Here is a 23642-nt window from a genome sequence, read left to right as displayed (position 1 = left end):
TGTCTTATGGTGAAAAGTACATAGTTTTGCAAGAGGCATACAAGCACTGTGGAAAAGTAAAAAGTAATCATAAAACTGTTTTTGTGAACACTCTGCTCCCTTACGTTATGCTTTAAAAAATGTGATACATGTAATGTGATCATCAAAGAACATGAGTTTTTTAAAACTTTTATTCTTATGCTTTTAAAGTTTCTCAGATTATCATAAAACACTTATTTGTATGTTATAATGTTTTTCTTACACCATGTGTAATTTTTATAAACACCTTGTTCATTGTATCAATGTGTAATTATGTATCTTTGATAAATAAATAAAATATTTAATCTTCTATTTGTGTACTTTCTGGTGATTCAATAAAAATTAGTCTCATATCACTCTGATAAACACAGATGTCTGAAAGAAATGTTTGATGGAACAAAAGGAAACAAGTGTCTTGCTGCTAAACTTTTAAGTCACCAAGGTTTAAATGAGAAATTGCCACTAGGAAACTAGCAGCCCTAAGTCTTTATGTAAAACATGAAAAACTCCATATCAGTGATATCTACAAAGGTGTACTCATTTCTTTGTTATGGTACTTTACTGTTCCAATGAAACAAAAAGAAAATCTCATTTTAAAGTACATTTTTCAGCCATCCTGACCTATTTTCAGGGGCAAGAATGTTGATGTTAGACTGTGTTTTAAATCAGGTTTTGATCTTAAACTATCACAGCACTGATTTTACTGATTACAGTTGTAATTTCAATTAGAATCCCAAACTGGCTTTTCTCCAGTCAGTGTTATTGTGAAATTTAACTTGTTCTTTTGTGTAATTGCACATGGCCCATCAAAGGACCCCTTAGTAAGCTGTACAGCATAAGTTTTCAATTCACTTTTGTCAGAAAACTTCGCAGTATGAGAAGTTACAGCACAGTTTCTCCAAATGTGTGCTTCTTTTTCAGTCAGCGTGCTTTTAGAGCATCTACATTAGCTCATGTAGTAAAAGTACAATCAGTAAGTGTACTTTAACATTTGAGATTCCGAGTGACTCTTGCTTAGATCATGTGAACAATTTCATCAACCTTTTTTTGTATAATGCATCAAACCTGTTCAAATCAGTTTATTTTCAATTCATATTAACTAATCTAGAGACAAGGAACTCCTTTTTAGCTTCTGTGATGCATTTACTTCTCACACCTTAATCTAGATGTTAGTGTTCTCAAAGTTAACATGTCTCATGTTACCGTCATGTATTTCTAATACCCAGCCTCAGTCTATGCCCTATAGACTCTCACATGGAAACACCATTGATCTAGATATTCACAAAATTTCATCAGGAGATTCTTAAGGTATTAAGTTTTTTTGTTTGTTTTAATGTTTTACACAAAAAACTTCACATTTTTATATTTTTAAATGAAAGTGTCATGGAAAGACATTTTTTCTTTAATGATGTTGCTGCCACATTCTCAAATACTAATTATTCTGGGATTTTATGGTCAAACTATGTGATTTTCCAAGTGTGTGTGTGTGTGTGTGTGTGTGTGTGTGTGTGTGTGTGTGTGTGTGTGTGTGTGTGTGGTAAAATGACCTTATGATGCTGTCACCGTGAATCATTCAGGATTAACAACACAAATTGTATCGATAGCAGAAACAGTCTTAAAACTTAATTAGTCTTATAATTCTCACACGTTACCACTAGTTTTACAAGCACAGTCTTCTTCAGCTCTGTTTATGTAGCTTTTATGAAACTGATTTTCCATAGTACAAGTAGCATTTAATTTTTCTTTGCTCTCCAGTATAAATGCAAGAATTTTCAGGCTTTATTGAAACTGTCACAATGTAACACTCAATGCCAAAAACAGGGTTGATCAATGTTTCTATGAACACTGCTTTGTATATCAACAGCTTTGAAACCCCCCTTTGTTTTTTTAAAGTAATGCAGAACAGGATCTCTGTGACTCTCTGTGTCTCTAAAAATCCCAACAAAACTGGCAATCACCTTGTAGAGGAATTTCTTTCATTTATGTATTGATCACTTTGTTTATTGGTAATGCTTTTAGGTCACTGTTTTAGCATGTCTGCCTCATACTCCATTCAAACAGTTAGACACACGGTGGGGGTCTGGTAAGGAAGTTGGGGGGAAGCAGACAACTCCACAGGAAGAGTCTTTTTGTCTTTTCTCCACTGTAAGAGATAGCAAGGGAGTGTGAAACTTTCTTTGGGGGAAAGACCAAAGGTGTGAAAACAGCTGTGTACTGCCTTTTGTTCCTGTAGGAGGTATTTAACTGAGAGCCATGCTCACCCTCTGCCCCAGCGATGGCAGTCCCTCACCAAGCTTGATTTCTGTTCTTTGTCTTGATTAAAGAATGTTAGCTACCGCTCTTCGCTTGTCTGCAGGCTCTATTAATTGGAAAACTTCCACAACAACCTCTAAACAATGGTTTATGGCTTTTTGTCATCTGCAACACCATGTAACACTTGGATGCTAGATTCTTTTACCAGTCAGTGTTGTTAGCCCCAACCCCCCAGGCTCCAGGTGTCTGAGCTCTAACCCTGGCTGCCAAATGTGCCTCTGAGCCCTTTGTGCCTCAGGGGGACATTTGCTCCATACATTTGCTCCATACATTATGATGGAGCAGTCACAATACACGACAATACACACTCACGAGACGTAGTTTGATTTTTTTAACACAAAGTTTGTATGAAGTTCACCTTATCAGCTGAAAATATTAAAGCCAGAACTTACAACATCAAAAACCTTCTACTTCATGTACAGGGTTTCCAAGAAAGTTTTATTTGATGCAATGAGTTTCCAAAAATATTTTATTTGATGTAATGAAAAACATTACGCTTTGATTCTAGTGAAAACAAAATTAATGAGTTTGATTCTTGCAATGCTTTTCCAAGAAAGTTTTATTTGATGTAACGGTTTTCCAAAAAAGTTTTATTTCAGGTATATAAACCAATAGATTTGAACGGGGTAAAACAAATAACGAGATTGATTCTTGCAATGCTTTTCCAAGAAAGTTTTATTTGATGTAACGGGTTTCCAAAAAAGTTTTATTTCAAGTAAACAAACCAATACATTTGGTTGTAAAACCAATAATGCGATCGATTCTTGCAATGCTTTTCCAAGAAAGTTTTATTGGATGCAACGGTTTTCCATAAACAATTTATTTGATGTCATGAAACCAATAGATTTGAACGGGGTAAAACAAATAATGAGATTGATTCTTGCAGTGCTTTTCCAAGAAAGTTTTGTTTGATGTAACGGGTTTCCAAAAATTATTTTATTTGATGTAATGAAACCAATACATTTGATTCAAGTAAAACAAATAATTACATGGATTCTTGCAATCCTTTTCCAAGAAAGTTTTGACTGGCAACAACGCTCACCTGTTAAATCCAACAGAACACCACTGGGACCTTATGTTTTCATCTGACCATCAGGAGCTCAGTGTTGGGTACACTGAAAAAAAGGGATTGGCCAACTCTTTGATTTACGTAAGCATCTTGCGTGTATTTAACATAAGTGCATCATGCTTTAAAGTTAAGTGTAACTATATAGTCTAGAAACTACATGATATGCAGAGAGGCTAAATTAAATTGTTCATATCATGTTCGAGTGAAGTAAGTCAATAACTTTCAGTCTCGTGTGCTTTGGATCGTGGTTTCAGGAAGGCATCCATCTCAGTCAAATCGAGCAGCCGCTTCTTTTTTTTTTTGGTATACCGAAAAAGTAAATTGGGTGGTTGTTACATTAAAAAGTCTAACTTGTAATTTAAACACAATAATTTCATGTTTCTATGAACATAATTAAATCATGAAGGATCTGTACAAAATTCAACAACTTAATTTGTCCTTGTTGAGATGACATGATACAATCTAGTAAGAGTGGTTAGTTGCTGAACTCATGAAATTCACAAGATCGCACGAGATGTCAAACTGCAGGAAAATCACTGAGTTATAAGAGGCAGACAACTACACACACACCACGTGTATGCTATTGCTATTTATTGTGGTTTAACCTGTCAAGGACAAAAATGTACAAAAAACTTCTGCATCAAGCCTTGAAATCATAGCTTTCCTACTTCTGTTAAGTCTGGATTGTTGGCATGGTGGTTAGTGCTGTTGCTTCACAGTAAGAAGATCCTGGGTTCAAATCCACAATCTGGCTAGTTTGCACTGGTTTCTCTCTGGGTATTCTGGTTTCTTCCCACAGTTAAAAGCCATGCAGTTGTTGGAGTTAGGTTAATTGGCGATTCTAAATTACCTGTCAATGTAAGTGCAAATGGTTGTTTGTGATTGACTGGTGGGCTGTCCAGGGTGTACCCTGCCTTGAAACCTATCACTTAAGCATTATTTCCCAGCCCCCCTGCAACCAGGATAAAGATAGGAGGATGGTAGTTGTTGTAGATCCATTGAATTCTTATGGTAACCAGGATCTAGACTTTGTTGAATATTATGTAATATGAAGACAACATGTAGTATTTAAGTGACCAAGTAGTACTGGGGTAAAAGTTATTGAATAGTGTTGAAATAAAATGACAAAATTGTGAAGGATTAAAATATTCCAAGAGCTCAACTTACTTCATCTAAACATGTTTCAATTGTGTTTTATGAACACAAAATGCACAGGTTTATTGAATATGAACAAGTTGTGTTGATTGAACTCAATTGTTTAAGTTTCTGCCAAAGCAAAACATTTGTGTGCAACCAATGTCCACTATTGAATCAAGTAAATCCAACATGGCCTTTTTTTTCAGTGTATGGTAAATGGTCTGTTTCATTTTCAGTGCTTTTAGACTCTTCCTGGTTGTTGATGTTTGTTTCTAAAGATGTTGTTGATGAGACTTTGTAGAAAGCAGCTTCACCTCTGATCACACACACACAACTTCACTCGCTCACCTGGAGGATCAACACTCAGGCTAATGATGCTGATGGGGTTATTGCTCTGGGGATTTAGCAGGTGAGCTAAATCATGTGTAACATGTGAATTTCCTGAGTGTGGCATTAAGAAAGTCTGTGTCTATGTCAAAGCTGATGTTTAAACTCCTTTTTAAATTTACCAACATTTCTGATTTGCAGCTAAGACTGTGACATGTTATCACCATTTGAAAGCCAGAAGAGTGATCACTCTTGAAGCCTGGTTGCTGAACAATACTAGGACTACTAGTACTAGTTCTAGTACTACTGCTACTGCACAAAGCATATTGTTCAGGAATTTCACAAATTTGCTTAAGTCTAATGTGTTGGCTTACAGGTAAACTTGTTTTGGAGGTGGATAGGATGAAAACTTCCAGCATCACATAATGTTTTCCGATCAGTAGGTTTGGAGTAAAAAAGAACTGGACATATATTTGTCTTCTTTGGGCTACTTTTATCTCAAGAAAGTTAACTTTTTAGAACTGTGATCAAGGATAACACATAAACCCTTGAAAATGTGATGGTCCCCAAAGAAAGTTTCACACTCCTTGCTATCTCTTAAAGAGTCTAACATCTAGGTGTTACATGGTGTTGCAGGTGATGAAAGAGCCATAAACTAAAACTTCCATTTGTTTAGAGGTGATTGCCAGTTTTGTTGGGATTTTAGAGACACAGAGAGTCACAGAGATCCTGTTCTGCATTACTTTTAAAAAATAAAGGGGTTTCAAAGCTGTTGATATACAAAGCAGTGTTCATAGAAACATTGATCAACCCTGTTTTTGGCATTGAGTGTTACATTGTGACAGTTTCAATAAAAGCCTGAAAATTCTTGCATTTATACTGGAGAGCAAAGAAAAATTAAATGCTACTTGTACTATGGAAAATCAGTTTCATAAAAGCTACATAAACAGAGCTGAAGAAGACTGTGCTTGTAAAACTAGTGGTAACGTGTGAGAATTATAAGACTAATTAAGTTTTAAGACTGTTTCTGCTATCGATACAATTTGTGTTGTTAATCCTGAATGATTCACGGTGACAGCATCATAAGGTCATTTTACACACACACACACACACACACACACACACACACACACACACACACACACACACTTGGAAAATCACATAGTTTGACCATAAAATCCCAGAATAATTAGTATTTGAGAATGTGGCAGCAACATCATTAAAGAAAAATGTCTTTCCATGACACTTTCATTTAAAAATATAAAATGTGAAGTTTTTGTGTAAAACATTAAAACAAACAAAAAACTTAATACCTTAAGAATCTCCTGATGAAATTTTGTGAATATCTAGATCAATGGTGTTTCCATGTGAGAGTCTATAGGGCATAGACTGAGGCTGGGTATTAGAAATACAACATGGTAACATGAGACATGTTAACTTTGAGAACACTAACATCTAGATTAACGTGTGAGAAGTAAATGCATCACAGAAGCTAAAAAAGGAGTTCCTTGTCTCTAGATTAGTTAATATGAATTGAAAATAAACTGATTTGAACAGGTTTGATGCATAATATAAAAAAAAAGGTTGATGAAATTGTTCACATGATCTAAGCAAGAGTCACTCGGAATCTCAAATGTTAAAGTACACTTACTGATTGTACTTTTACTACATGAGCTAATGTAGATGCTCTAAAAGCACACTGACTGAAAAAGAAGCACACATTTGGAGAAACTGTGCTGTAACTTCTCATACTGCGAAGTTTTCTGACAAAAGTGAATTGAAAACTTATGCTGTACAGCTTACTAAGGGGTCCTTTTTGATGGGCCATGTGCAATTACACAAAAGAACAAGTTAAATTTCACAATAACACTGACTGGAGAAAAGCCAGTTTGGGATTCTAATTGAAATTACAACTGTAATCAGTAAAATCAGTGCTGTGATAGTTTAAGATCAAAACCTGATTTAAAACACAGTCTAACATCAACATTCTTGCCCTGAAAATAGGTCAGGATGGCTGAAAAATGTACTTTAAAATGAGATTTTCTTTTTGTTTCATTGGAACAGTAAAGTACCATAACAAAGAAATGAGTACACCTTTGTAGATATCACTGATATGGAGTTTTTCATGTTTTACATAAAGACTTAGGGCTGCTAGTTTCCTAGTGGCAATTTCTCATTTAAACCTTGGTGACTTAAAAGTTTAGCAGCAAGACACTTGTTTCCTTTTGTTCCATCAAACATTTCTTTCAGACATCTGTGTTTATCAGAGTGATATGAGACTAATTTTTTATTGAATCACCAGAAAGTACACAAATAGAAGATTAAATATTTTATTTATTTATCAAAGATACATAATTACACATTGATACAATGAACAAGGTGTTTATAAAAATTACACATGGTGTAAGAAAAACATTATAACATACAAATAAGTGTTTTATGATAATCTGAGAAACTTTAAAAGCATAAGAATAAAAGTTTTTTAAAAAACTCATGTTCTTTGATGATCACATTACATGTATCACATTTTTTTAAAGCATAACGTAAGGAGCAGAGTGTTCACAAAAAACAGTTTTATGATTACTTTTTCTACAGTGCTTGTATGCCTCTTGCAAAACTATGTACTTTTCACCATAAGACACAATGACTCACGATTATCTAAGACCAGCCATGAAATGTCTGTCGCTTCATTACAATCATTTGTCCCTGCTGCTGCCCTCAGATCCAGTCTTCTGTACTGGGGGGTAAAATATAAAAATATCTCAAAAATCGATGTTGGTGAGGGGACCAGAAACACTGGGTTGCAGAGCAGTTGGTAAGGACTTGTATATTTCTGGAGAGTCTGCAAAAGCTGTCTTGCTCGTGCTCTTGATTGGATATGTGGAGCCCGGCTCTGATATCTCACTGGTGGCAGCTAAAGGTAGGCACGCCTTGGAGGCGGAGTTGGTCTCGGCGCAATCTTTCAAACGAGCCTCACGGCATTTCAGGCAACCTCAGGCCGGAAACAACATCCGGTCACTCGCGGTCAAAATCCACGGAGAGCTGGTGTTTCGCAGGGATCAGGTTAACACATCTGGCTTAAATGAGAGTCTAAAAAATATAAAGAAAAACAAAAAGAGTTTTAAAACACGCAAACTAGCAAAATATCAAAGGAGCATAACATAACAATAACAAGATGATATGAGATACCTGATGAGAGCATGATAGGTGATGTAGAGATGTAATGTATAAGCTTTGACGGGAGTTAAACTGGATCTTATATATATTTTTAAAGTGTATTGTACGTGGGATAGGCTCCAGTGCACTGCGTGAGCCTGAAAAAAGGATAAGCGGAAGCGAATGGATGGACGGATGGTGTATTGTACGTGTTACAAACCACTGTGATATTTTTTAAATGAAAGGATTGAGAGAATGGTAAAAAGGAAAATGCAAAAATGTAGTTAGAGAGGAAGATGAACACTTACCGAGTGATATGCACATAGGGAAAGCGATGCGAGTTGTTGTTGATCCCTGGTTCTCGGTTGTTGCGAGCTCGTTTCCCGCAGGCTCTTCTGCACTTCGGGCGTAGCGATGAGGCTCAAAACACCCCAATTAGACAAAGTAAAGGCGATCCACGGTGTGAGGGGATCAAAACTTTCACCTCCTTTTAGCTGGTAGAAAAAGACTTTGCTCTCTCTTAGGCTGAAGGCATAGCCCCAAAATCGGAATCTCTCTTGCATAGGGTTTTTTTTTTTTCCGGTAGAAAAGAAGAGTTACATTTAGGCCTAAATGTTAAATTATTTAACCTGAGTGAGAGCCAGCTGTCCATGCTTCCGAAGTCAGATGGCTTGTGAGACACCGTTGCAAGTTTTAACATCGGCGGGGGGACCATAAAACCCGACCTGTATCCAATTGGGTGAGCGGGGTGCGAAATGGAGCCGCCCCTTTTTGTAATGTGATTGTCATCGGGGCAGTAAGGTTTACCTGGTATGATTGATATGCACACAGGTAAAGTGACGCCAATTGTTTTAGTGGTCTGGAGACCGGGGGTATTATTTGTGGATTCAGTATGAGTGGATTCGGTCTGAGTGGATTCAGTCTGAGTGGATTCAGGCTGAGTACCGCTAATTGTTTTAGTGGTCTGGCGAAGGGGGTAATAAATGTGAATTCAGTCTGAGTACCGCTAATTGTTTTAGTGTCTGGCAAAAAGGGTATTATTTGTGGATTCAGTCTGAGTGGCGGCAGGGCAGCGGGGCACCTGGGAGGCGGAGTGGATCTCCGGCGCAAATTTCAAACGAGGTAAGCAGCATTAGGGGATGAGCCGGGGAACGAACAAGAAGGAAAAAGAGAATGCTCTGGTTGCGGGCCGGTGCGAGTAAGAGCGAAAAGAGGACTTAGACTCTGGGGGCTGAATTTTTAGTCGGAGCTAGTGATAGGGCTGTTTTTTGAAGAAAAAAAGACTAAGGATTTGGTCTCAGGATTTTCCCCTGTTATCGAATATAAGGCTTGGGGATAGGAGGTTGCCTACAGGTTATTTCTAGGGGTTTTTTGTTTTGCGTATTTTTGAGAAAAACGCGGAGGGTTTTTGAGGAGTTTCTCCCTGCTTATTTTGCCTAAGGATCGCGAGTGAGAACTTAGACACGGAGCTAGTGATAGGGCTGTTTTTTGAGAAAAAAAGACTAAGGATTTTTTCAGGATTTGCCCTGTTATCGAATATAAGGCTTGGGGATAGGAGGTTGCCTAGAGCAGCGGTCCCCAACCTTTTTTGCGCCACGGACCGGTTTATGCCCGACAATATTTTCACGGACCGGCCTTTAAGGTGTCGCGGATAAATACAACAAAATAAAACTAGTACCGGTACCGAAAAAAAGAAGATTTATTCATAACACACTTGAAAAGACCCAGGAAAACCGAGTTAACGATAAAAACGATAACAAAATAACGCTGAAAACCGATAAAAACCCTGAAAAACATACATTTCACACCTGAGCCTCAACTCTCGCGGCCCGGTACCAAACGACTCACGGACCGGTACCGGTCCGAGGCCCGGGGGTTGGGGACCGCTGGCCTAGAGGTTATTTCTAAGGGTTTTGGAGAAAAAACGCGGAGGGTTTTTGAGGAGTTTCTCCCTGCTTATTTGCCTAAGGATCGGGTGGGGAGCCGCGGAGATCGTGAGTGTTTTTGCGACTCTGAGTTTGATTTTAAATTTCTTTGTTCGGATTAAACAAATGCATATAAATTGAAATAAAGTTATCCCACAGGGCATGCACCCTGTATGTCTGGACATACTGAACGTTACAAAAGCACAAGTTTAACTAAGCATATTTATACTGGTTTAACACATTTTCACCCATAAACACGGAGCCCCCACAGAAGCACGGCCCCGAGTCAGGCGCGCGCACGAGCGCGCCTAGACACACAGGCGCGGGGGTGCGCGCCCTGTGCACTCATGCGCTGTGATGCGCTGACCCACCACCAGATGGCGTTTCTTTAGGGAAAAAGGAAAAGTTTTTATTGGATTAAAAAAATAAAAGAATGCTATTTGATATAAAAACTTTTCTAAAATAAGCAATTAGTTCTTTTTTGGGGGGTAAGAAAAGCAATGAACTAGCATATTTTGGATGAATATCATATTTTTATGAAAATCATAATTTTTATGAATATCATAATTTAATTATTATCATAATTTAATTATTATCATAATTTAATTACTTCCTGAGCTCATGAATAATTCATAGAAACTAACACTCAAAAAGCTCATGAATATTTTGACAGAAGGGGTCTATTATCCCTCTCTCTCACGCGTTTCTTTAACTGTGACGTCACTGCTGTCCTCTGTGTAGTAAACTGGATCTCCTCTCCCTCCTCTGCAGTGGTACAGACCTCCTTGTGAGACACTAATAACTCTGTTTGCTTCATTTCCTCTCATGAGCTGAGCTTTAGAAGAGACTGAATCACGTCTGAACCAGTCAAACTTCCAGCCAGCAGAGCCCTCCACAGAGCAGCTCAGTGTCACACTGCCCCCTGCTGGTATGACTGAACTTTGTGCTGTCAGTGTGGCTCTGGGTTTACTTGCTGTTGAAGTTACAGGAAAGACAAACAGACATCAGACTGTCAGTTGCTTCGGGAAAAAAATGTTATATAATAAATAAAGATTTTAAAGAGAACATAAAAATTCTGTGATCATTTTAGAAATATGCAATTTCTGTTTTCTTTCAGTAAGTGCTTAATAGGTCACAACCCTGGATGATGGGTTAAGAAGATGGATGGAGTTCAATAATAGATCTTAGGTTTCTCAGGTAGGTCTGTCCCTGATCTCAGTGTGATCATCACACTTGATGCAAACAGGCACCAACAGCACAAGAAAAAAGTATCTTGTGTGTTTGTTTGTTTGTTTTTGTTTTCAAATAAAGTGAGTGAAAAACAGCTGATTCAAAGACAGAAACTGTTAAGAAGAATGAACATCAACACATATTTACCCTCAAAGTCATAATACAATATAAAGAACTTAAAATGACAGCTTACACTAAAATCTTCTAGCATTTATGTTGTTTCAATAATTTTATACTTTTATTTCCTACAAACGAGACATTTTCAGAAATAAGTCTGAATGAGTCTGATTTTCTTTTGTAAACTGACTTTGTGGCAAACAAGCAAATCAATGATTTTATTAGGAATAAATTCAAAAACTAGAGTGTAAAAGCCATTTTTTTTTCCTTTCTTGTATTAAACACAGTCATGTGTGTGTTTATATTAACTGTAACAAACAGCAGTATTTGATGAGATCATAAGAATGATTTTTATTCCTTTTTTTAATAAAAACTGTAGATTTGTTGTTTGTTGTTGGGGAGTTTGAAGAATACTATATCTTTTCATCCTGTATCTTTATATCATTATTGTCCTCAGGTGATGGAGCAGCAGGTCAGCATTGGCGTCTCTATACCAGCTGAAAGTTGATGACACAAAGTGGTGACAAACTGTCTACAATGAGGCTACTATCAGCTGCAGCTCTTTGTCTGACTAACAATGGAACATGCTTTGTAGACCATTGAATTCATCCTGTGCTGACCATTATGACATTTGTCAAATGGAGATCACACAACAAACATGACTTACTTGATGCTGACAATGTGAAGGCTTCACTCCACTCTGTTGAAGAATATGAGTCATCTCTGCGCCGACTCACACATGTAGTCTCCACTGCTGGACTCAGAAACTCTGAATGTCACATCATTATTGTGTGTCCACTGTGTGGGTGTGCTGGGTCCTCTCCATTCATACTCCCACTCAGTGGTTTCACCTCCTTCCTGCACCTCACATGTCAGAGTGATCGTCTCACCTCTGAATATCTGAGGCCAGTTGGGTTGTTGTTTTACAACAACTTTATTGGAAACTGTTTACACATATTAACAGTTGAGATACAAATAGAAACATGAAATCAACACAGAAAACTTCACGTTGTATGTTTGATAATCATGAGTGAATGTATATTTCAAACTAAATTACTGAACTCACAGGTTATCTCAATGGTGACATCATCACTTATATCAGTGTAGTAAACTGGGTTTCCTCTTGTTCCTCTGCAGTGGTAGATTCCTCCTTGAGATACTCTGATATCTCTGTTTTGTTGATCTCTGATTTTACCTTCAGAGGTTGTTTGGGTTCGTCTGAACCACTCATATTTCCATCCATCAGAGCTCTGCACAGAGCAGGTCAGTGTCACACTGCCCCCTACTGGTATGATTGTTGTTCCTGCTGTCAGTGTGGCCCTGGGTATATCTGCTGTTATGAAAAACAAGAAAAGAAAATATACACCTGATCCATTATAACGATATAATGAATATATATCTATACTAGAGATGGCACGATACCACTTTTTTATGTCCGATACCGATACCGATATCATAAATTTGGATATCTGCCGATACCGATATGAATCCGATATAGTGTGTTTTTTAATCAATAAAACTGTTTTTTTCATATCTTGCTGCATTTTGTATAAGTTCATACTCAAGTTTAAATAAACAACAACACTAAAGCTATTCTGTTATACCTGTATAAAAAAATACACTGCACCCAAAATATTTCATATTTCAGCAATACTGATCAATCTAATAAACTTAAACCTGCTCCATCCTCCCTATTCTGGTATTTTAAAGAGTACTTAGCAGAAATATTAAGCAACCTAACTACTAGGGTTGCAAACTCCCAAAAAAAAAAAGGGAACCACCCCCACCCTCCACCTCATGATGCTTAATCGGCGTAATCAACTTTAATTTGATGCAGGGTGAAAAAAAAATGCACAGAAATAAATTATTTTTCAAGAATAATTAAATAGATTCAACATCTTTCTTCTACAGAACTGCAGACTTCACAGATGGTACCTTCCCAAAGGAAAAAGTAGTATAGCTTACTAGGGTATATTAGACTTAACAGTTACTATATACAGTAATGGACTTCTATACATTTACATCAGATTAAAACTTTGGGTGTAAGATTCAGATAATTATTTATTAAAAGCTAGACATTTTAAATGAGAATGAGAAAGAAAAGTATGTCTTTGTGCCCCCCTTTTCCCTGTTCATGCCCTATCGGCCCCCTGGCTAAACTTTGCTAGATCCGCCCCTGCACAGTGTTATCAGCCATCAGCTACATAGAAAAGGATCCTGGTGTAGAAAGTAATATTAAATAAATTCTAACAACAGCTTATCAAGTTTAAACGTGCTGCTGTTGTTCAGCCGCTGGTTTCCTCTTTCTGGTGCAAAGTAGGCCAAATACAAAGAAGAGAGACGGACTCGCGACAGAAAAGCTGATCAGCTGATCATTAAGCAGTTTCACAATTGAAGTAGCAGCAGCAGAGGGAGAGAGAGAGAGAGGCAGTCGCTCCATATATCGGTTGTTAAGCTTAACATGGGAATGCTTTACAAACATTCAGAGATGAACTTACACACTTGCTTTACTTCTCTCTGGGATAACTTCCTCGGAGATGAAATGCTGGTTTGGTAGCAAGGCTACAAATACACACAGCCACTCTATCACGTGATCACACTGCTCCAACGTGCTACGGTTATGAGCCAAGTTTTGTGAGGTGCTTTTTTGATATTTAATGGATCGGATTACTTTTTTTTTTATTTCTCTCCAATATCCGATCCAGTAATTTACGTCAGTATCGGACCGATACCGATACCTAATATCGGATCGGTCCATCTCTAATCTATACCTTTTGAAAAAATATAGTTATAAAAAGCTACATTTTAAAAAAAGGTTTTAACTTCATTCAAATTTCAACAAAGTAAAATCTAATTTTTTTTTTATTTTCATAATGTTTTTCTTATTTAGTTTAAAATCCTTCAAAGTTTTGCTGATTTCTGTCTCAACATGGTGACCGAGCTGCAATAATTCAGGTTGTAGACCTCTAAATAAACACAATATAAATGTTTGTCTAATCTCTTCTGCTTGTTGCTTTTCCTCAGTCGTGGTTTCTTAGCAGCTGTTTGACCATAAAGGCCTGATTCACACAGTCTCCTCTGAACAGTTGATGTAGAGACGTGTCTGCTACTGGAACTCTGTGTGTCATTTATCTGGGCTCTAATCTGAGGTGCTGTCAACTTGTAATTTCTGAGGCTGGTGACTGGGATAAATTTATCCTCAGCAGCAGAGGTGACTCTTGGTCTTCCTTTCCTGGGTGGTCTTCATGTGAGCCAGTTTCATGGTAGTGTTTGATGGTTTGTGCAACTGTACTTGGGGACACATTCAAAGTTTTAGCAGTTTTCAAGACAGATGGAAGCATAAAGTCATTTTGAAGCTGTCTCGATTTTTATTGCTGCTGTTAAGAGTCAAAAGATTTACTGCATCCTGGTGACATTTGGACTTGAAAATAATAAGATGTGTTTTCATGAAACAAATTAAAGCAGTTAATTAATATTCTGAGCAAAACAACAGAGTGACTGCACAGATCTGCAGGTTTTAACTGACTTCATTCTTTATAAACCCATTTAGTATCTTAAATAAAAAGATGTATAGAGAGACAGGATGTGATTTAAAATGGTGCATGAAATATGAAATATCAGAGCAAACTATACATATTATATAAATGTGAAGAAAAGGAAAAGAAACATTTCTCACCTTCAGCATTAATGTAGAAGAGAGTACCGAGCACTAAAGTAAAGATTAAACATCATCAGGATCAAACTGGCAGAAAATCAAACTCAAGATGAACTAAAGTATGTTTTAAGATTATTTTTTTACATGACACAGTTACTGCTCATCAAAATGTTTCTGTGCACATAAACTATAATTTAGTAACACGTTTGAAACATAAAAAATATTTTAAAATTATTAGTAGCATAAAACACTATTAATATATGAACTTGTACACAATAACAATGAGTCAAGTGCAACAAGCAGTGATGTATCCAACACGATACTCCAGACTAAACTGAACCAAGGAACCAGCCAACATTTGTCTGTAACTATCAGAAACATCACAAATATGCTTTGTTCAAACTCTCAGATAAACACTTCAAACCAGTGATACACTCTAATTCTCACACATGAGAAACACTTTCATTAATCAGTGCCATTCAAACAATGTCACAAATGTACTTACACAATAAGCCCGTCATGCAGAGCAAAGAGTGCCCCATCCTCACATCCAGCCCTGCTGCACTCTGATCCTCAGCTGATCTCAAACACTTTGACTTTACATCAATAATAAAAAGAGAAGCTGCATTTAATACAGATAAGACCAGAGTGTTTCTTCTGACTGTGGCCTCTCTGTGCTTCCTTTCCTTTTATACAAACCTCAAACAGCTCCTGTAGCTTTGACCACAGTAGTTGTGTGACGTGTTCACATTTCCTGTCCACTGCAAACATGCAGGCTTGCTTCTTGTGTTTTCTTCTTACCTTCTGTTGTTTCAGGTCAGGTGACATATTTTACCAGCTCATAATTATGTTTTATTCTCAGAGACTTTTATGTGATTTGTGCAGTTTTCTTGTGAATCATCATAATGTTGGAATATTTTATCTTGAGTCATCTTATCAATCAATGTTTGTGGAGATCCACAGACATTTATTGTGTGATAAATGAATGCTGTCTTCCCAAAATGTATTGTTGTCAGTTTCAGGCCACCACACTCACTCACTCTCCAGGATTATGCATAGAAAACGATCTTAAAATATTTAATTTGGTTTGATCTGCTCCCAATATCATATGAAATATCACTCATTTGAAGGTGCCAGTGTTCACATTTTGAACAGACAAGTATGATGGTTTGAAAGAGGAGTGAAAGAGGCCATCTATGTCCACTGTGAATGACCATCATTGACCAGAGGTGGTGGATTATGGCATCAGCTGTCAGTTACCTACAATGCAGTTTTGAGATCTCTTCCCAGGCACATCAACCCCCACTAGTGTCTTCCTCGGGTGACCTCAATAGGGGGAGGCAAGGTCTCAAAGCATTCTTACCCCAAATCTCCGGTCATCATTTCTGAATAACAGTGACCTGGATGAATGAGAACCTGTACAGACGTTAAAAAATGAAACAAATGGGTGGCACAGAGGTATAGGGATTCACACTGTTACCTCACAGGAAGAATGTTGTGGCTTTGAATCCACCAGCTTTTCTGTTCTCCCTCTGCCTGTCTGGGTTCTCTCCAGGTATCGTCTTGATGCATGCTCATTCATCCAGGTAAGTAAATCTCCAAAAGTTGATTCTGTGCATCTGGACGTAGTGTTTTCAGTGGGAGAAACGTTTCGTCACTCATCCAAGTGACTTCTTCAGTCTCAGCTGACTGCATGTTTCCCCAATCTTATAAACAGTACATTTGCATAATGACTGAAACCAGCCCACTGAAGGAACAATGGGCTGGAAGGTCAGTTCCTTCAGGTACTCTGGTTTCCTCCCACAATCCAAAGTCATGTTATTATGTTAACTGGTGATTCAGCTGATTGCCTGTAGGTGTAATCAGGTGTAATGTGAACATGAATGGTTGTCTGTCTCTCCGTAACCTGCCTAGCTGGACCTTATCTTTCACACTATAACAGCTACTACAGGCTCCGCCTACATTAGAGTCCAAAAGGACAAGAGCAGGGAATGCTTTAAGGTGTGGTTACTTTGCGATTGGCTGGTCTCCTCTATATGAGCAATCAGTGTACCTCAGTTTCTCACTCAATCAAAACACAAGACAATAGCCATTGCCAGTATACAGTCTATAGTGTTAATCACAGGTAAAGCACACAAACACAGCCTCCATCCTTCATTCCCAGTAAGTTGATTCTGATCATCTGGATGTAGAGTTTTCAGTGAGAAAAACTTTTCTTCACTCACTCAGGTGACTCCTTCAGTCTCAGCTGACTGCAGGTTTCCCCAACATTATAAACAGTGCTGTTTATTAGGCTTCACATAAAAGTACTGACCCTTGTATGTGAAGTAGGTGGAATGAAGACACAGTTCCAAGAGCAAACACACTTGGTCGGTGCTAAAAGTGGTCCTGTTGCTGAGGTTATGGTCATCTTATAATCTCTTACGAACTACCTCCACTGCTCCAGTGACTGGAACAAAAGTGAGGAGAGATTTAACTTTGTAGGAGACAATTGTTTCATCTGCCTCATTAATGTTATCTTTTACCTTCTCAACAAACTCCAAAGTGTTCTGGATGTGGTGTTTAGAGCTGCCTACCAACGGGTTGAGGATTAAAGCCAAAAACTTTGAGATGTTATAGGTGACCAAGTGGATCATACAGACAACTGGTCTTAAAGGTGCAGCCTTCATTAAACCATACAGACTTGGATTAGCTTCCCCTGGGTACAGACTGTGGAATGAGGTCAGGTCAGTAGCTTTGTCTTGTTCTAACTGCTTCAGATAATCGATCAGATTTTGTGTAGCCAAAACCTGGGTCTCGTTTCAGGGCCTTATAAGTATTTTGGCACTGAGCAGTGCCAAACTCCATCCTTCATTCTGTCAAACACTTTCTTACAAAGGTTATGATTGTTGCAGTATCATCTACACACACTCACACACATGTTGATATCCAAGTGTTTTAGATTGTCTAACAGCAGTTGTGTTTCTCCGTCCCTCCTCTTTTCTGTGGCAAAGGAAAAATACATTAAGATGTTACTTCATGTTTTTATGTTATTTGCAGCTTTTGTGTTAACATAAGTGCAAAAGTTTCAGTACACATCAATATTTCAAGAGTTTATAATGCTTCAAGATGTGAAGTCTAAAAAGGCCTAAAAACTTGGGGACTCTGTGATACTGCAGAGTCCAGCAGACAGTTTGGAGTCAAACACTGACGTCATCATCACAGGTGTAGGAACCATTTCTGTAACACCAGCCAAACAGACACATTAGTATCAGTAGGTATAGATGATTTACTGGCTCCTCTGTTGGTTACAAAGCAGTGATTATACTTTGGAGATTTGTGTTATACTGTGAGGAACTGGCCTGTTTGGAAGTTGCAGTAAGAAGAAAAACATATCTGTATATGATTTTGTGGACAGAGAGAGTGATGGATGATTTTATTTATTTCAGAGATAAATGAACATTTACAGCACGTCCATGCAGAGACTCTTAAAGACATGAGCGTGAGAAACAAGCTTTTCACTGTTTCTCTTGATGCCCACATGCTTTATTTATTCTTTAGTCCAGCATGTGTCATCACCACAATAAAGCTACTTTTAACCTGTTTTCACACATTGTCATACCTGCACATTTCCACTCTGCTGTGTTGACTTTAAAGAAGACAAACGTTAGACTTCAGGCTGAAACCACAGGCTGCATTTCCTCTTTTCTTGGAGGCCCAGACAGAAATGTTGTGGTATCAGATTTTCAGCAGATAAAAATAAACCAACAACAGTCTTTTACACACATGCAGTCATCACAGTCTGCTCAGAAGAACAAAGGGGGGTCAGAAAAGAATTAAAGGGTGACCTGAACCACTAGACTCACATGTCATATGTACTATTGTCTACACGCTGAGGTATCTGTCAATTAATATTAATCTGAAACATCATCACTCTCCTTTTTTCTTCTTTCTGTGTGTGTGTATGCAGATTTGTGAAGTTGTGCCCTTAATCTTCATAATATCAACCCCCTGAAACACCAGCAAAGTGCATCATGGTGAGACCCAGAATTGAAACATTCAAGAAAAGCTGAATACACTAGTGTATATAACACCCAGCAGTGTGGTAAATTGTCCTGAGAGAGCATCTGCACCCCATAAGACCAATAAGCCAAAAACACCAGCATGCTGTGGGATAAACATTCATGCAAGTCAGAACACCTCTGTCATCTTGCCCACAGTCTTCTGCATTCACATGGCTAGTGGGTCCTCTCTGTGGCTGACTGGCTGTTAACCCAGTGAGTGAGAGTTTCTCCCACTGCATTGGGCCGTATCCCTCTGCTGTACTGAAGGACAGTGCTGCAGCCATGTAGCTCTGCTCATGTCACATGTGGCCTTCCCAGCCTTCCCACATCACATAATTTCTGGGCATGACTGTGGAGTCCATCAGAGCCGACAGGTCCCTCACCCTGAATTGACAGCAGACCTTCGGGGTGTGCCTAGACCCATTTGGGCTTCACTTGTGGGTCAGCTCCTGAGGCTGAGGGCTCTACAGTCAACAGCTGTTATATCAGTCATTGGGCGTCTCCTACATAAATATGCTGGAGCTGCAAGCTGTCATCCTGGCACTCAAGCTGTTTCTGTCGTGACTGTTAGGGTACCATGTTATCATCAAGATAGAAAGAATGGTCACAGTAGCTTACATCTACAGGTAAGGGGGCCGAGGGTCTCCCCTCCTCTGCACGATAGCTACGAGACTGTGGAAGTGGGCTCACCCTGTTCTACTCACTGAAAGCAGTTTATGTGCCAGGGCCATTGAAAATAACATTACAATATGTTGAGGGGGAGCCCAATCCAACAGGAGTGGAGACTCCATCCAGAGATGGTCCACCAGATCTGGAGTCGCTTCAGAAGGGCAGAAGTAGACCTTTCTTTCCCCCCAGAGAATTCACACATTGCCATCTGTTCTTCTCCCTGCAGACAACCTGGTGCACCCCTGGCCACAGGCTCTTCTCTGTGCCTTCCCTCCATACCCCTCCTCCAGTTATTCCTTCACCAGGTCTAGACCGAAAAGTTGATCTTGGTGGCCCCTCTTTGGCCCTACATGCTAGTTTTCAGTTATCCTGCCAGTCATGGCCAGGACACCCCGGGAGCTCCCTGTTCTGAGGGACCTCCTGTCCCAGGTGAGGGGGTCATTGTTCCACCTTTTCCCAGTAGGACTCAGGGTGACAGCCTGTACCCTGAGAGGGAGAGGCTCCATGCACAGCCTGATCTAAAAGTGAGAATGCTGCAGGAGTTTTGTGCACGATCCACCAGAACTGCCTACTGCTTTCTTTGGGGGCTATTTGCCTCCTGGTGTGCGGTCCACCAGCTGGACACCCACAGGGCTGCAGTTGACATGATCATTTCTGTGCTGCATGCTCTGTTGGTCCAAAGGCAATTATGCACGTGACACAGGGGTTATCCTCCAGCCTAACTCCGGGTTGCTGCTGATGACCCTGTTTGAATTTCACCTGTCCGAGTCAGTTGAGTTACAAATATCTCCCACTGGGGACCTGGACAAAGAGGCAGCTGGGAGCCAGGTTGCCCTGTGCCATGTCTGTGCTTTGGCACAGCATGTCTTGCTTACCTGGTCGTTTAGGAAGTCAGACCAGCCATTTGTCAGCTTCCACTCTGGATTTCTGGGCAGACCCCTGTCTAAGTCTCGATTGTCCCACCGGATTGCGGAGGCCATTCAGCAGGCATGACTCTTCGGATGTTCCCCTCCCTTTTGGAGTGTGGGCCCACTGTGTCACAACATTAAAAAATTTTAATCACTTTCAATAATCAATAAGAAATGTTTCATCCTTTCTAAAAAACAACTTTTATTTTGATCTAAATTTGTTCTTTAGACACAATTACAGCTACATTTACAACACACAGAGTTTATTCTATTCTTAGACTCTGAAGTCAAAGTCTTTATCCTTTATCATCACAGCTCTGGGAAATATTTAATACTCTGTGAAGCAGATTAATCCATTGTGATAAATAAATAAATTACGCCCTATGTTGAATACCAGCTGTAAACACAACCCAGTGATTATATCTGACATATGTTTCTGTATGGGAAAGGTGGAGAATGACAAGGATCTGACCGTCTGAAGTTACACAAAGAAAAATAAATTTATATGTGGTTTTGTGGGTACAGAGAGTGACAGATTCTCTTATGATTTCTTAATTCAAATATACATAAACATTTGCAGTGACATGATGTGCTCTTCAGAGTACACATATACCCAGAGACAGGGACCCTAGAAACAGTACAACAGTAGTTTTTTTTTTAATGAAAATTATTAACCTGTCACCATAAGAGAGAGATCTATACACTACAGTCACATGTTAGAGAGCACAGCTCATGCAGTGAAAACCTTGTGTGCTGTCCATGGTGCTGAAATAATAACAGTTTAACAAACTTAATATTTCACTGTTTGTTAGTCGTGTTCAATACTGCAAGATTTGGTATCAATCTAATACCAAGTAAATACAGGGCTTATATCGATGATACTGATACTAATATCAATACTTTGTAATAATTACAGTACAACATCAGTGTTGTTAATTCTGAATGAATTTTCATGACCTTTAAGACAGCCAGGTTGCCTCTTTGATGAAACTGCAGCTGTGCGTACAGGAGACACCGACTGGAAACAGAAAGTAAAGTATCGAGTTCCTTGTACTCATACGGAAAGAGAACGTGTTGGTTGACCAGGAGGACTGGGAGACCATGACAGATACAAAAAAATTATACATGGATTAATGTCTCCCTCTACTGGCCACCAGCTCTAAACACAGTCCAGTGATTGTACTTCTGTATATCTGTATATCCACACTGACACTTAGACTTATTTACTCTGGGCCCGCCCGCGGAAAATGTGAATGGTTCAGAAAAGAAGAGAAGCTGAGCTTTTCGGGGATACTTGGTGTATTACTTTCACAAGCTGCTGCTGTGTGAACACAGAAAAATCTACTTCCCCTGGATTTTACCATGGCTGATCCACACTACCGTAACTCCTCGAGCAGTTAGGCTAAGAGAAACATTTCAAACGGTTACTGAAAGACGAAAAGACGAGCATTACGAAACTTTACACTGCATCATTAGAATGCACGTGCAAAGACGGTCCAATCACAGGGAAGATTTGATGACACATGGAGCAGAGAACCAGATGTGGAGAAGAGACAACACCCCAAAATGCCTGGAGATTTGCAATATAAAAGGGAGGATATTGTTACAGCCCTAGCTGGGCCTCCTGAAAATGCCTTTGTGTGGGTGTGGTGTTTTCTCTCCGCCTCTTCCTCTCTTGCTCCACCCCTCGGTCTCTCTCTTGCTCTTCTCTCTCCCCAGGACACAGCTGCTGTTCATTGGCCTATTTACCACCTGGGCCCAGTCAGCAATCACCTCTCTGAGGTCCTATAAGCTGGGGATGAACTGGAGCTAAGAGAGTGGTTTTTCTCTGGTGTTCCCAAATTGTGTGTCGAAGGTGTCGGGAGAGTTCCTATAGTGTGGAGTTGTGGAAGCAGTGTAGCTGCTTCACATGAGTAGTGTGGGCTGGTGGGCCTCGGCAGCAGTAAAGCTAGCTGCTGCTAGTGACAGGGTGAGCTTGTGGGCCCCTGGAAGTGCCTCCTCGTGGTGTGGAGTTTTTTGTTTGGTTGTTGTGTTCTTTGTTGTTGCAACCTTTTTTCTTTTTTCTAGTGTTATTGGTGAAACGGCGTTGCCGGCTCTTTATGTTAAGGTTATCCATAATAAAGACTATTTTATCTACTAAACACCTCTGTCTGTTCTCCTTTCATTCTGTTCTGGACCCATTCGTTACCAGTCCCCACACACACCCCTATACCTTCATCGTGGGGACGTAGCAATATATAAAAAACACTGAGTGGGCTAGGCTCAAAAACGTTTTTGTACCTATTTAGGTTCATGTGTAAGTGTCACAGAAATGGCTTATGTATAAAGAAGGTTAATAGTTGGTTCCAGCAGTTAAAAATGTTCTTGCTTGTGCATTTCTGTGGACAATACTATAAAGGTGTGTTTTTATCTTGTGTAGGAGACATGTTTACCTTGTCACAAAGAACAAGTTTTTGTTGCACCGTTATTATCGCGAGGTTTGGGCGTGATAATATAGACTGTGAGGCCCACGGTTAATAATCATGCTAAGGAGTTCAGTGAGCTATCTGCAAAAGCCTGGTTAGTGTACCAGCTGTACAAAGTATTTGCTATAATGGTATTGTAATATTGTCAAAATTTGTGATGTATGGTGTTCTAATTATTTTATGTTTTAATTTAGAATGAACAAGACTGTAAAGTTATTCTTCTAGGACCTCTGAAGTGTCAGGCAGCCACGAGGTAATTTTTTTTCTTTTTTTTTTTTTGTTAAAGTACAAACGTTACTTTTAATAGACTGAAGCGCTTAAAGCCTTTGTGTTTTATGTTTGTAGTTTTCAGGGCGTTCAATAAATCCAGCAAAGCGCCTGTCTTGAAGAAGCCGTGCCTGTGTTGTCATTTTGGAGTTACATCATGTTTAAAGTTGATGTCTTATTGCATTTTGTTGAATATCAGTTTCAACTTAACTATAAATCTTTCTTTCCCACTTTAAACTGTGGTTCCACTCATAACAATACAATAATGTGAAATGGCTGCCAGATATTGAACGCTGAGGTTATTCTGAAAAAAGGACAAAAGCCTTCACTTATAGTTTGATTC

General features: G+C 39.0%; 1 protein-coding gene across 1 annotated transcript in view; it reads right to left on the bottom strand.

Moving 5' to 3' along the window:
* Positions 1-23642, bottom strand: part of LOC120437328 — a 126714-nt gene that overhangs the window by 57792 nt on the left and 45280 nt on the right. The gene's annotated exons all lie outside the window — the stretch shown is intronic.

This window comes from Oreochromis aureus, unplaced genomic scaffold, assembly GCF_013358895.1.
Source record: "Oreochromis aureus strain Israel breed Guangdong unplaced genomic scaffold, ZZ_aureus HiC_scaffold_90, whole genome shotgun sequence".
Taxonomy (NCBI): Eukaryota; Metazoa; Chordata; class Actinopteri; order Cichliformes; family Cichlidae; genus Oreochromis; species Oreochromis aureus.
The sequence above is the reverse complement of the archived record's forward strand: the minus strand, read 5'-3'. Positions and strand labels throughout refer to the sequence as shown.